Source organism: Ipomoea nil, unplaced genomic scaffold (assembly GCF_001879475.1).
Source record: "Ipomoea nil cultivar Tokyo-kokei standard unplaced genomic scaffold, Asagao_1.1 scaffold1031, whole genome shotgun sequence".
Lineage (NCBI taxonomy): Eukaryota > Viridiplantae > Streptophyta > Magnoliopsida > Solanales > Convolvulaceae > Ipomoea > Ipomoea nil.
In genome coordinates this window covers 598,636-613,589 of record NW_017617459.1, presented here as the reverse complement: position 1 = coordinate 613,589, position 14,954 = coordinate 598,636, and the positions used below count along the sequence as shown (strand labels likewise).

General features: G+C 36.4%; 1 protein-coding gene and 1 pseudogene across 1 annotated transcript in view; both read right to left on the bottom strand.

Annotated features, from left to right (window-relative positions):
- LOC109180685 (ABC transporter C family member 12-like) overlaps positions 1-14,954 on the bottom strand; it is a 113,617-nt gene that overhangs the window by 78,561 nt on the left and 20,102 nt on the right. The gene's annotated exons all lie outside the window — the stretch shown is intronic.
- The window catches only part of LOC109180687, a 33,790-nt pseudogene continuing 19,556 nt past the window's right edge, over positions 721-14,954 (bottom strand).

The window sequence follows — 14,954 nt, the reverse complement described above, 5'->3', positions numbered from 1 at the left end:
AAAGGGGAGACGCATGTTTGGAACGTATTGTGTTTCTCGTATTTTACACGAAAAAAATATTTTCCATACATTTAAGGAACTCCTTTGGGACTTGCGTATTTTACCATAAACACAAGTCCCAATGGAGTTTTTTTTTTTAAATGTACAAAAATTTTAAAAGGTGTCCATTTTTGTCCACTCCTTTCAACTTTTTGCCCATTTCAGTTACTAACCCGATGATAATTAATTGTTTTTTCCCCTTTTTGTTTATTTGCAACTTGGGAGGAAGAGGGTGAGCAATGCCCTAACGATTATACCTTTAACTCTAGCAAGTTGAGAATGAAATACTAATTGAAGACAAAAAGGGAAGGATCATAATAAATGATGATCAAGTTTGGCAAGTATTCAATTTGAGATCTTAAACTAAAAAAAATCATGCCAAGTATTCAATAAATGATGAACATGTACAGAACCGGCGGTTCCAACTTAACCGGATTTATTTTTTTAAAAAATTAAAAAAACACTATAATTTTTAATTTTTTCCGGTTTGGAACCGAAACCGCCGGTTCTGGTTCCTTTTCATCTCGAACCTTAATAGGAACCATATTGGTTCCTGTTAGGAACCGGAACCGGAACCGTACAGACGATTCGATTTCGATTTCGATTTCGGTTCCGGTTCAACAGTGCTCGGTTCGGTTCAAGCCGTCCGATTTGAACCGAACCGTGGTCACCCCTACTTGGCTCTTGGCATAGAGAGAAAATAATACCAAACTCAACATAGGTACAATTTTTCTTATACAGTACATGACTTTGACAAGAAAAAAAAAAGAAAAAAGAAAAAGAGGGGGGTGGGTGGGTGTGTGTTTCTACATTTCATCATCATGATTCCAAATTTCTGGTCTTTCTGCAGATCCATTTTTGTCAAGTTGGTATCTTCCATGTCCCAACCTGCTCATTACAGCAAGACCTGGAAGACATTGTATATTATAAGAAGGAACCAGTGACTGTTAACAGGAATTCAAAAATGAGACAACCCAACACTTTTTATGGCCTTTCTTATTGACACACAGATCACAAGCAGTAAAATTTGTAAGCAGATCACTCTGCTTTAATCAACATTCTTGAAGGGTAGTCCCTAGAGAGGAGAGTTTATTCCACTTCTGATCACTCTACTGTAGTGGAAAATACTAGTTGAGTGACCAAAAATGGATCGGAATAAACTCCAAGAAAGGATAAGGTAAGTCATATTTTGTAATGAGTCCTTAAATAATGAATCAAAAAAAGCTGACCAACATGAAATATGGCAACAAGGAATTCAAGTCCTGTAACTAAAAAACACCAACTGAATACTTGCACATTTTAGATGAGATGTCAAACTAAGACTGTCTTGAAAGTTGAAAGTACCCAATTAGCCAGAAGAGGTGTCAGCATACACAGCATGTAAGTGGGGAAGGGATTGCACGCGTAGGGAGATAAATACCTTCAATAATTCTGAGGAGAGACGACCACCATCTCTGTTGAGGGACCTCACAGCGATCTAGTGCTTCTTCGATGACTTCATCGTGCTTCCCCTCCAAAACACCTTGCGGTGTTACAACTGCATCCTCTGTTTTCTTAAGAATACTATTCTCATCTTCAAACTCCAACACTTTAAATTCCTTGATTGAATCAGCAAGATTTTTAGAAAGAGCAAACCGTACAGCGGCAGTCCAACAGGAAGATCCCAAGAATCTCCTTGTCTCATTTACATAGATGGGATTTGTTCCCTTCAAGTACTAAACTACGTAAATACTGAGCATTTGCAGCCCCAGTGCTTAGAACCATCTTAGAGAAAGCACTCGATTCATTCAGCAGAAGTTTCTCTGGGGTATCATATTCCAAAACCTGTTGAGAATACTAAATACTTGTTAATACCACAGTGCAATTATTCCCGAATTTAAAGAAGATGATCCCTTAATCAAGTTTTAAAGCTTTTAATGACTCTCAAATTCATTTGATAAGCCTATTAATAGTTATTGGGAAAAAAAAAAAAAAAAAAAAAAAAAAAGCAGAGACGGAAATTGTAAAAGGGCATACCCGGCCAGCATCAAGTACAAGAACACAATTGGTGTCAATGATTGTATTTAGGCGGTGAGCAATGATGAGCACAGTGCATGACTTGAATTCTTCTCTTATAGTTTTCTGTATAAGCGAGTCAGTTCCAACATCAACAGCTGCAGTTGCTTCATCAAGAACAAGGATCTTTGACCTCCGCAACAATGCTCGAGCAAGACTCAATGATTGCCTCTGTCCAACACTGAAGTTCTCACCCCCTTCTGTAACCTTCATGTAGTCAAAGCCACCATAATAGAGAAGTAATTATTGTCCCTATTCCTAATTTCATCTTTTCACGAGGATTTTCTTAATAGACTTCCTCTGCTGAGAACTATTGAAATATAAGAAAGTATAACTGTAACCCTAGTTGTAATTGTTGAGAAGTACTATACTATTGGGGAATCCTATGTTGAGGGATTCTAACTTTCACACTTAGTTGCCTAAAGGTCATTCCTATGTATATATACCCCTTGTTCTCACTAGTTTTATAATAGACACAATATTAGTATTATCATTTATAAACATCTCTTTTGTTTGGTTTCATATACTTGGCTTCCACCTTACTAGCAGGTGGTGGCTATTAGCCACCCACCAGGGCTATTAATTCATCACTTTCAACAAGTTTGATAATTCAAAGGGGCAAATTACTTTTTGAAAGCTTGAAGCTGAAAAGCTGGTTTTTAGCTAGAAGTCTGAAGGATTTTTTATTTTTAATTTTATTTTAATGTTAGTCTTAAGATCACAAAGTGACTGGGGGCTGGTCAAAGTGTTCGGCCATGTGGAATGATAACTTATAAGTTATACCTATTTTGATCCATACCAAAGCAAGCATACTTTCATTTCTTCCTCATTTCAAACCTTTGAGTAATCATGTCAAGGGGTGATATATGATAAATACATCATATGTACAATGTCAACCCTAACTACTAGTATAGTAGTATTCACCATAGCTCCAACCAAACAGATTGAGAGAAGAAGAGAGAAGACAAACTGTACCTCTGCATCAAGACCAAATGCACTCCTCCTTACAACCTCCTTTAAGTGTGCGCGCTCTAGGGCTTCCCAAAGCTCAGCATCATTGTGTTCATTAAAAGGATCAAGATTAAACCGGAGAGTTCCTAAAAAGCAGGAATGAATGGTCATGAGAATGACTTAGCAATCTGTAAAATATTATTTTTTAGACAGATCAGTACCACCATTTCAGGTTTTTAAGCAATAACTTTATATAGTAAAAAAGAACCCCAGAATAAGAAAATTAATCCTGACTTGTTTTCTAAATATCTAATCTTGACACATACTGTAACAAAATATTATTTTATTCATTCAAGAGTACAATTTGTAAGAAGAGTCATGTCTTTATAGTTTAGGTTCCTTTCTTGTATATATACTTATTGTACGAATCATTTGAATCTATCAAATTCAAGTATCTTTCTTCACATGGAATTAGACTAGGTTCCTTTCTCCAACAAAATTCCAAAATTTTTTTTTCCTACCAAATCAAAATTTTTATTACTCTTTTGTACCAATCATTTGAATCTATCAAATTCAAGTATCTTTCTTCACACAATTAAGTGAATACAGCCAAAAGAAAGCAAGATTCTCAGCTTGGATTCACCTTCTGAGACTCATAAATATAGCAAAATTTCCTCGATTGTAGTAGGTACACATATTTAGGTGAAGAAACAAAAGGATCAGATGTATGCACCTTAGAAATTCAGCAAGATATAATGCTTATATATATGCAGCAGATAATGATAGACTATCATGCTTCTATTAATACCATTACTGAAGCAAGTAAAAGCCACATTTCAATAGCTGGAACTGTATTTCCAATGGAGCTTTAAATCAATCCAAACAATCATGAGAATATGGGAAAATAGCACCAAAATGACAAAAAGACATGCACCTGAGAAAAGAACTGGCGTCTGAGGTATGAGACTAAGAGCACTGCGAAGATCTGTCAATCCAAGATTAGCAATGTTATAGTCATCAATCAAGATTCTTCCTTTCTCGAGTTCTACAATCCGGAATAATGCATTTATCATGCTGGATTTTCCAGCACCAGTTCTTCCAACAATTCCAACTTTTTTACTTGAAAAGATTGTGAAGGACAAGCCATGGAGGACAGGAGGAAGTTCAGATCTGTAACGTAGCACGACATCCTCAAACATGATTAATCCAGATGAAGGCCATCCTGGTGGAGGACGGTTGCTCTCTATAACATCAGGTGCTTCTGACGTCAAATCTATATAGGTCCCAACACGCTCAACCGCATTTAGACTATTTTCAGCTCTGCTTGCTTGTCTAAAAACATTACCGAGCAGAGTTGTAATGTTTAGGCTGTAACTTAGCAGCAATCCCATTGTAGAAGCAAATGCAACCTTATTTTCTGTTCTTCCATTCTGCATGACAGCAAATGTTGCTGTCAACCATACCATGATTCCTCCCAATGTTTCAAGCCTTATGCCTAGCCAGCGAGTAGCGCTTATGGCAACAAGAGTGAATCTCATGTTATTGTCCATAGATTTCCCATTAATGCTTGCCAACCTGTCATATGCTTTATATGCACGGATGCTAGATAAACCATTTAAAGCTTCTCCAAACTGTGCATATACAGGAGACCTAGTAATAGACTCCAGACGTTTTACTTCACGATCTGTGCTCTGTGAAACATAAACAGTTAAAAATTTATATTAAAAGAGTCCAATGAAATACAATTATAACAAAAATACAAGAAAGTACATTAAATGATGTGATATGACAGAGTGGCATACTAAATACTGTGCAATATAAAAGCAATGTTTAATCAAACAAAAGTTGCAACAAGTAGCCACAGGAGAAATGAAAAAAATGCAAAAACGAACAAGTATGGTTTATTGACTTTATTCTTAAATGTGGCTCCAAAAATTGAGAATTTAATATCAAATAATAAATTACCTATCTCTTTAATGTCTAAAAACGCCCTTAATTAAAAAGTTCAATAAAAGATTCATATTTATTTTGTCAGTTTCTCCTACCCCATATAAAATGCATATAATTACTTTTAATAATGTTATAATCGGGTTACTTGAAGATAGCGGGTTACTAGACTCAAAGCTTTGTGAGACACCTATGGATCAAGGCATCAAGCTTGTAGCTGGGGAGGGGGAGACCTTTGATAATCTAAAGCAGTACAGAAGGTTGGTAGAGAAATTGAATTATCTCACAATTACTTGCCCAGATATCTCATTTCCGGTGAGTGTGGTAAGTTGGTTTATGGAGTCACCTACGCAGACCCATTGGGAAGCGGCAGTTCGGATTGTTAAGTATCTGAAGAGTGCTCCCGGGAAAGGGATACTGTATGCGGATCATGGACACATGGGCGTTGAGGCATTCTCTGATGTGGATTGGGCTGGGTCACTAAGTGGCAGGAAGTCTACAACAGGGTACTGTGTGTTTGTGGGAGGTAATTTGGTTGCGTGGAAAAGTAAGAAACAAAGTGTTGTAGCACGGCCCAGTGCAGAGTTAGAGTATAGGGCTATGGCTCACACGTGTGAGGTAACTTGGGTGCGTAATATTCTTGAGGAAGTTGGAGTTGTACGAGTGAGGTTACCAATAAAGTTGTGGTGTGACAATAGTGCCGTGATACATATCACGAATAATGCTGTGTTTCACGAGCAGACCAAGCATATTGAGGTGGATCACCATTTCATTCGTGAGAAAGTGCAACAAGTGCTGGTCTCAGCAGTGCATGTTCGAAGTGTTGATCAACTGGCTGATTTGTTTACGAAAGGGCTGGGTAGAAGTAGAGTTGAGTATATTTGTAACAAGCTGGGCATAATTAATATCTATGCTCCAACTTGAGGGGGAGGGTTAGAGAGATACGTGGGAAGCTGGGAGATTAACTCATAGCCTAGGGTTTTTGAGTTTGAATAATTATGTGGTTAACATCTTTCATTCCTCTGTATAAATAGCCTAGCATGTATAGCTTCTTCTATCAGTAAATACACACTTACATAGTCATACGTACACTTCTCCCTTGTTAGTTAACAAGGTTCTTGCCAGCTATTTCTACTTGGGGCAGTTCAGGGATTACAATGATATCCATTCAGTAATAAAATTTGCACCATATTTTCAATAACAAAATCATAAGTGCCAATAACAATCTCCAAATATATAACATATTGAGCTAATTTTTTATGTACATGCTTGATAATGAGAAAAAAAATTGATGCAGATTCATATTTTGGAAATGGGAGCATCATCCAGTGGTTTCCAGGAATGTGCTGTGTGGTCAGTTTACTGTAGTGTCAAAAATCACATATTACCTAATAATTGGGAAATACAAACGTAAAAGTTCAAGCACAACTTTTTCTATTTTCTGCAAAATGTAGCTCTACATATGTGAACAAATCATCTAATGAAAAGAAAGTTTTAAAAAAATTACTGAAATATGCATGGCACATGTTTGAGAAATAAAAAAAAGCATGTGATGAAGTGTTTTACTTGTTTTCACCAGCCAATACAATTATATACCCTCTTTGGGTTTTGGAAGTTTCATGTATTGAGAGAAAAAGAGGAAAAAATAAAAAATAAAAAAAATAAAAAGAAAGGAGAGGAGATGCTTTGACCAACCTGGTAATACAGATAAGTAGCATAAAATAGTATCATAAGTGGCATTATTGCCCAGAGGGATATAGTGCTGACAGCACCTATGAGTGCATAAGTTGAGAGAAGTTGCCATACTTGGCTGAGAAACATATTAACAGAACCTGCAACATTTCGATCAATATCACCAAGATCCTTTGAAAATCTGTTGATAATTCGTCCAATGGGGTTAGTGTGGAAGAATACCATAGGGGCTCTGAGTATAGAGTGAAGCATTGAATCATGAAGTCGTCTAGCCGCATTAAGGCTAGATATGATCAACCAAAAAGAATTTCCCAAGGTTGCTAACACCTGTACATGTTGGAAAAAGAATGAGCTAGTTACAATCTTTGAAATGATTGAAGCTTACAGTACAGCAAGCATCACAATTATCACACAATTTAGAGGCATAATATTCAATTAATGCCAGTTGTTACAGGCTGCATAGAAGTTATACCTGTGTAGATGATACCAAAGCATAAATTAAGATATAGAAGGCAGCTACATAGTCCTTTGAGGTGCTTTTTTCAGTCCACACACTTAACCATGTGCTAATTAGAAGTCTGAGAATTTCTGTTATAGTATAAAAGAACAGTATCATGACCACCCAAAAGCATCCCAAAGCATTTGTATACCTGAAAAAGAATAAATAAATTAAGAGAAGGCAAAACAGTAATTATAATACAGAACACAAAATAGGACAGTAGTTTATCTTGCCAGCACAAGTCTCCTAAAGCACTTTTCTTTAGTATTACTTTTGTTATAATTCCCAGCATTATAACACAGGTTACGTCCTCTGCAGATAAAGTTCTGTAGCTTATATTCTCAAACACATTAACCTTACCCAATGAAAACATTGACGTCAGATTGAAAAATTAAGTTTATAATCTCAAATCATAAATTATGCATTACCTCATCAACACACTCCAGTTTACAACACCTGTCTCCCGTTCTTCCTGTTTGATAAGAACAGATTTACCTTCTTTCCTTTTGGCCATTGAGGTTGCATCATTTAGCTGCTCTGGCACCATGATAGCAGAAGTCTGTGAAGATTCAATATTATTTTTTCTATCTCCTGCATCACCGCAGTTTTCCATCTTCCCCGCATTTTCCATTAGCTTTTGAAAGAGTGTGCCATTTCTGTAAAGCTCTTCAAAAGTTCCGTCCTCTTTAACCATACCTTCACATAACAGAATAATTCTATCTACATGAGGAAGAAAATGTAGCTGATTTGTTACAAGCACTCTAGTCTTTCCTTGCAACTCTTCTTTTATACAGCTATTGAAAACCTGAAACATTTTGAGCTGCATGTCAAATTATATTTGTCTAGAGTTCACTTAATATTAAAACTTGAATGAGAATTTCAAAACAGCTGCAACAAAATATCATGATTCAGGTACTTGAGCTTTCATAAGTGGTCAAAAGAATATGACAGACAAAAGTAGGTAACAATTGTAAGTGTTTATGGAATGCCAGAGTGGATATTCAACATCAACATGACAACATGTAAGCCACTTCTCCATGTGGCAGTCACTTCAGTGGTACACTTACTAAACTACTGCTTGTTAGGAGTGCACATTACAGTCTCCCCGTATGTGTGAGCCTGCATGAGCACATGGTCATGTTTGGATCTCAACTTGACTTAGAAGCTTAAGTCAAATGAGTCTTGGTCCCTTCCATATATATACACAGGGCTTAGCCTTTTAAACTTCTGATGCCAGCCAACTTCTTAACCCCCATTTGTATGGACAAGGTCTATGCCTTTTATCATATCTATTCACAAATGTCCCCATTTATTTAATCACAGTAACAATAGGTATATAACTACCTGTTGGGCAACATGTGCATCTAGAGCACTTAAGGGGTCGTCAAAGATGTATACATCAGAGTTTGAGTAGACAGCCCTTGCCATGGAAACTCTTTGCTTTTGTCCTCCACTAATATTCACCCCTCTTTCTCCAATCTCTGTAAGATCTCGACCCTGAAAGGTGTAAGAAAAATTAGAAATTTCATGCTCACATTAGTAAAGAGTGGAAACTAAATATCTGTAAAAACTTACTGAGATACATAATAATAATCCACTAACTTAACTGGAAGCAAATCAAGGTCATGATGCATTGCGGTGACATCTATGGCTTTCCAATATCGTGTTGGTTCAAAACTAGACCCAAATAATATGTTTTCACGTACCTGAAAAAGGATTTAAATTTAAGACAATTGAATTACTTGCAGTCACTAAGAATGGAAGTGCTTACATATTATGGCTAGTGAAAATATTACGAGGGTCTGGAAAACAGAATCTCACAGTAGCATTGAAAATCCAAGAAACTTGAGGAACATATGCGACAGTTCCTCTAAGGGAAACATTTGCATTGCCCAATGGAGGAAGCTCCCCAAGCATTGCTGATATTAGAGATGTCTTTCCTTCGCCGGTCCCACCTACAACAGCAACTAGCGTGCCGACTGGAATATCCAAATTTATATTTGATAGTGTGGGCTTCTTCACCTATAAAAGTAGAATTTTACCAACTCTGATTGCATTTAACAAAAGAGTTTAAAACTTAAGTAATCTTCTTATCAAGTAATCCTAAGGTATCATAGAGAACTTTAAGATCCATTATATTCAACATTTCGAATTCAGTAAAGTAGTCCATTTTTTCCAGCACCAATCATCTCAATCCTGTTTCAAGCTTTCCTCCTTTTTTAAGGAAAAGGACAGAAAACTCAAAAGGATAGGTGTTAGACGTTATACATATATATTTAGTATGTATATATTTAGTCTATATTATAGCATGATTTTAGGCTTAAGTTTAGGGATTGATTTCCAATCCTTACCATAGATAGTAGCATTATGATGCATGATGAGGAAATGACAAGAGCAATTTCAAATACCAACTAGAGTTTTAATCTTGAGAATTAAACCAAGTGCATTTTAAATAAAAAGGGGAGAAGACAAAATAAATGTGCCATACAATACCAAGAAACTCATAAAATTAAGGCATGTGCAAATTTGGTGAAGAAATTTGCCAGGCTGATTGTGCATGAATTGGAATGACATGTTGGCCTAAAAATAATTGGGGAAATCATTTGAAAGGTCCCAAATTTGTGGCTGCACAAGGGAGAAGGCAAATGGTTGAAATCAAGTCATAAAAATCAGATTTGAAGTCACATGAGCAAATTAAAGCACATTTAGTTTAAATTTAATATTTGGAGACACTTTGTATTTCATTTCAATTAATAATGGAGTGTTAGATCTTCTTGAAAGTAATGTATCAACCTATTATAAAAGGCTAAACTTTGTTTACTAATGAGCAGAATTTGGAGATTAGATTCAATGGAAAAATGTTAAGACATTTTTTTGTCTCTCGTGTGTTGAGGGATGTTCTTCCTAGGCTTATCAAGAAATGTATCAGCCTAGTATAACAGGCTAAACTTTGTTTATAGTCACTTACCTCCTATTTCATGCTCATTTATTGATTCTCTTGACTCGATAACAACTCCTAAAATTGTCAAACAAGCCTTTTCCTACTCTGGTTGGTGTGACGCTATGATTGAGGAAATGAATGCTCTAGATTTCAATGGTACATGGAAATTGGTGGATTTACAGAAGAAGGCAATTGGGAGCAATGGGTGTTTGCGGTCAAAGTCAATCCTGATGGGCTAGTGGCTCAATTGAAGGCTTATCTAGTTGCTAAAGGATATGCACAAACCTATGGTATTGATTACTCAATCAGTGTTGTAAGTTAGTTTATGGCATCTCCAACTGTTGACCATTGGAGAGCTGTAGAACAAATTTTGAACTACTTGAAAGGGGCTCCAAGGCATGGAATTGTATATCAAAAACATGGACATAGGAGGATTGAGTGCTTTGTAGACGTAGGTCTAAGGAAAATCGAAGATCTACAACCATTTTTTGTGTCTTCTTTGGTGGGAATTTGGTCTTGTGGAAAAGCAAGAAGTAAGATGTTGTCTCATGACTTGTCAAGTGCAGAGTGATATAGAGATTAGTTAGGAGATCGCTCCAACTTGAGGGGGGTTGATGTATATATATGTCTATTGCTTCGTCTTAGGATAATGAAATATGCAAATTATTTTCTACTTTACAATAGGAAAGGAGGAGGGTGGGTGTAGGTGCAGTGTGCTAGAAAGCATGAGGTGGAAGCTATGGAAGGCTAGAAAAAGAACTACAGCAAACTGAATATTTTTTTTGAATACATAGCAAACTGAATATTGTTGATATAACTTATGAATTAAGAATGTAGAGGATAGAATGAATATATAATAAACATCAAGAACTCACCTATATTAAATAACAGATGTGGGATACTATTACTAAGAACTAAATTTAGTAACATAATCAAATTATATATCATACCATATTCTGGGGTATTGCGCATATCACGGATCATAATATAAAATATTTATTTTAACACTCAGTGTTAACTGCAAAGATTAGACTCATACCTGACAGGCTGACAAGAATAACAAATATGATATGAGAAAATTACAATTGAACTATATAAAAACTCCCAAATGAATGTAGAACATGGAAAATTAAAGGGGTTGTTATGAAAGTAAAGAGAATATTTGAGAAGACTTTAAATAGGAAACAAGTTTCCATATGCCTACCTACCTAAATCCCTAAAACTGCCTAATCTATAGAGATTCCATATATTAAATATATTTTCCATAACACTCCCCCTCAAGTATAGATATTAACCATGCCCAACTTGTTACACAAATAACAGATAACCCAAATATAACTAACCCAAAAAAACTAAATAACGAACTAACTCAAATCCATTTAGGACACTCCCTTGAAACGAAAGCTTTGAAGTTTGAACGCCACTAATACCACGGACAGCTGGGTGAACTCAACGTGGTGGACCGAACAAGCTTGGGATTGGACCCTCCCCTCTTGGACGCCACCAATACCGCAACTCCGGGAACGCCACCAATACCACGGATAGCTAGGTGAACTCAACGTGGTGGACCGAACAAGCTTGGGATTGGACCCTCCCCCTAAACCGGAAGCTTGGACGCTACCAATACCGCAACTCCGGGTGAACACAAAGTGGACCGAACAAGCTTGGAAACACAAGGTAAAGAAGACAAACACCGAACTGGAGGACACACATTCTTTACCAACGAAAGGGAAACATGCCCCAAACGACAATGAGCATAAAAAAAGAGAGGGACAACACCAAAACAAGCAACGGACTCCATCCTTCTAGAGGTCAAATGTAGAGACCCCAGACCGCAAGCCCCTCACCAATCACCCTCTTCGTCATAAGATCCCGAGGCAGCAGCAGCACATTTATTCTCAGCCATACCCACCAACACAGATCACAAAACACACAAAAAAGGGAGCCTGAAGGTGTACGAGACAAACCGCCTGAGGGGACTCAGGCGACCTAGGAACTGCTGACCAAAAAATTTTCCGGTAGCCGGAAAGGCCACACGCGCCGATGCGTGAGAGAAGGGCGATGGACGGTGCTGGCGCGTGAGGCTCACGCGCTGGTCGGAAGGGGCTCAAAACCTGCCGGCGAGGTCGACAGACGGCGGCGCTTCTCCATAGGTGGGCGGTGATGACAGCAAAAGCGAAAAGAAAAAAAAAAAATCATTTATCGTAAAGGCTCTGATACCATGTTACGAAAATAAAGAGAATATTTATGTTGTATTAAGTTGTCTTATAGAAAAGAGAATACAAAACTCTATAAATACATGCTAGAAGATTTTCAATAGGAACCAAGTTTCAATATGCCTACCAACCTAAATTCCTAAGACTGCCTAATCTATAGAGATTCCATATATTAAATATATATTCCATAACAGGGGTAATCTAGAAAACAATTCCAGAGACTGATTTCTAAACAATTTGTTTTTCTTAGAGAATATTCTTGGTGTGAATATGCCATAGTCATGAAAAATGTCTGAATGAAAGTATCTTTATAGCAAAAAGTATCATATATATTACATGCTTCCAATAGTTATACATACATAAGATTTTAAGGGATCTTATTCGAGACAAGTTTTTTCAAGCTAGACTGAAAATAGGCAATTAAATACTTGAGAAATTGCAAACAATTTAATACATCAAGCTTCACAACAAACAGATAGAGACAAAGAATTGACCTTAGAATCCCATGAAAAGTAGCCGTCCTTAATTGAGATTGCAGGAAGCCCGGGTTGAAGAGGTGGATTAGGTAAAAGGATTCTCTCTTCAACAATGAAAAGTTCCTCCAGCCGCTGTACGGACACATTCGCATTTACAGCCTACAAATTTCAAGAAATCTAGAACTTCAGGCAGGAAAAGCAAACTAGATGAACTCAACTCAATGCAGGCTTCCACTCAAGTTGGAGTTGGTTACATAGAGTATATTTCTCCATAGGAGCTTGAATGATAGCTTATTCCAGTAGCCTCTTACACAGTTACACTAACAATAATTCATGAAAAATTCACAGAAAAACTCTCTTAGTCAGGCAATGCCACAAAAATGTTGAGTTCAAGTGGATCAGTTATCATGTATGTATTTTTAACATAAGGGTCAATTTGACATTTTAGCCAATATTTTATCAGTCAATCCTTTTAAATTCCAGAGAAGTAAACATTGAGCACACATAACTATATTGCCACTAAAAACATATGATAAAACTTCATGGACAATAAACTATTTGTTTATAACTTGTGATTCATATTTTCAGAAACTTAATGGTACTTCACCTTTTCACTTTCTATCAGTTCCCTGACATAATTGAACACTGTTCTTAGAATGAGGCATAAGTTATACCAGATAATAAAAACAATAAAATAAAATATAATAAGGTGTCAATACTACACACACATTTGAATATAAGAAGTCCTTGAACATAAAAATAGCAAGACAAGTTGACAGCAAAAGAAGAAAAAGAACCTGAGTTATTGTATTGGGAAGCATGTTCAAAGGGAACTGAAGAACTGCAAACAAGGAAAGTGATGTAAATGCTCTAGCAGGTGTCAAATCTCCACCAAGCAAAGTAAACATTCCAAATGAAATCACTGTCACAAGAACTGGGATGCTGTTTAATATGAAATCGTTGCACTGTAGAGTAAGAGAACACAACCAGAGTTAAAGATAATGGAAGTAATAGTACTCTTGGAAGCCTATGCCTATCTAGTAAAATTGAGAGTCATACCGCTGACAATACTTGTGCTTTTTTAAACCATGAAAGTTCATCATTCCTTGTGCTCTGAATTTTGGATTGGAAAGTCTTCTCCCACGCAAAGCATCTAATATTTCCGCCCAAAGCCAAGACCATTATGAATGATCAAAAGAGATAAAACATAAAAAATAAAAAAAAACAAAAAAAAAAACAAGTAACATTAGTTAAAAGAGCCATACTTCACTGCATCCATGGCAGCCAGAATTTCATTAGTAAGGCCAACCCTTTTGTCAGTGCAAAGCAATCCTTCTTTGGATAGTTTTCGCATATTGCTAATAATAGAAGTCTGTATCAATAAAATAAATTGAGGCATGTGAAACCAGTGCAAGAGAATAAGAAACACTTGATAGCAGATTGATGATGGCAAGAAATAAGCAGTAGAGATGCATTGAACAAAAGTATCATACCCCCTGACTCTTCTTATATGTAACTCATAATTCTTAAGCGGGTTCCTATGATTTTACAATTGACCCTTATTTATCATGAAAGAAATGTCCATGGTTAAAAAGATATGGAACTCTGCTATGGTTAGTTTCCAGAATCCTAAAGGAATCCCATTATATTTATGAACTTTCCGGCCTTTCAATAAATCTTCCCTATACAACCCATTGATATCCAGTCCCAAATCATAACAAGTAGGAGCTTGCCTCCTAGTAATATGATCAATTAGTTAGTCTTTTATCTTATAACCTGGATAAGTTCTGCTCTCCTTTTATTCTCATTCTTGTTATTTATGATCTATAATTCCAAAAGAAAAAATACATAAAACAACATTGCATAAACCCTTTTTGATAAGTAACTTCATTTTAAATATCGTGCAAGCTTTATGTCTTCCTTTAAAGCACAGTCCCATCCTACATAGTGGCAGAAGAACAAAATTACTGAATGCTAAAACATAACACACTGTCCACTGCACCGTTAAGGAAAAAGAATATCAAAGATTTACCAGAAGGAAGCCTTGTACAAAGCTATGATTGGGGCATATATTTCTTAAATCATTTGCATGCAATGTGATTGCAATTATGGGAGGTTAGCATTCAATGAAACAGATA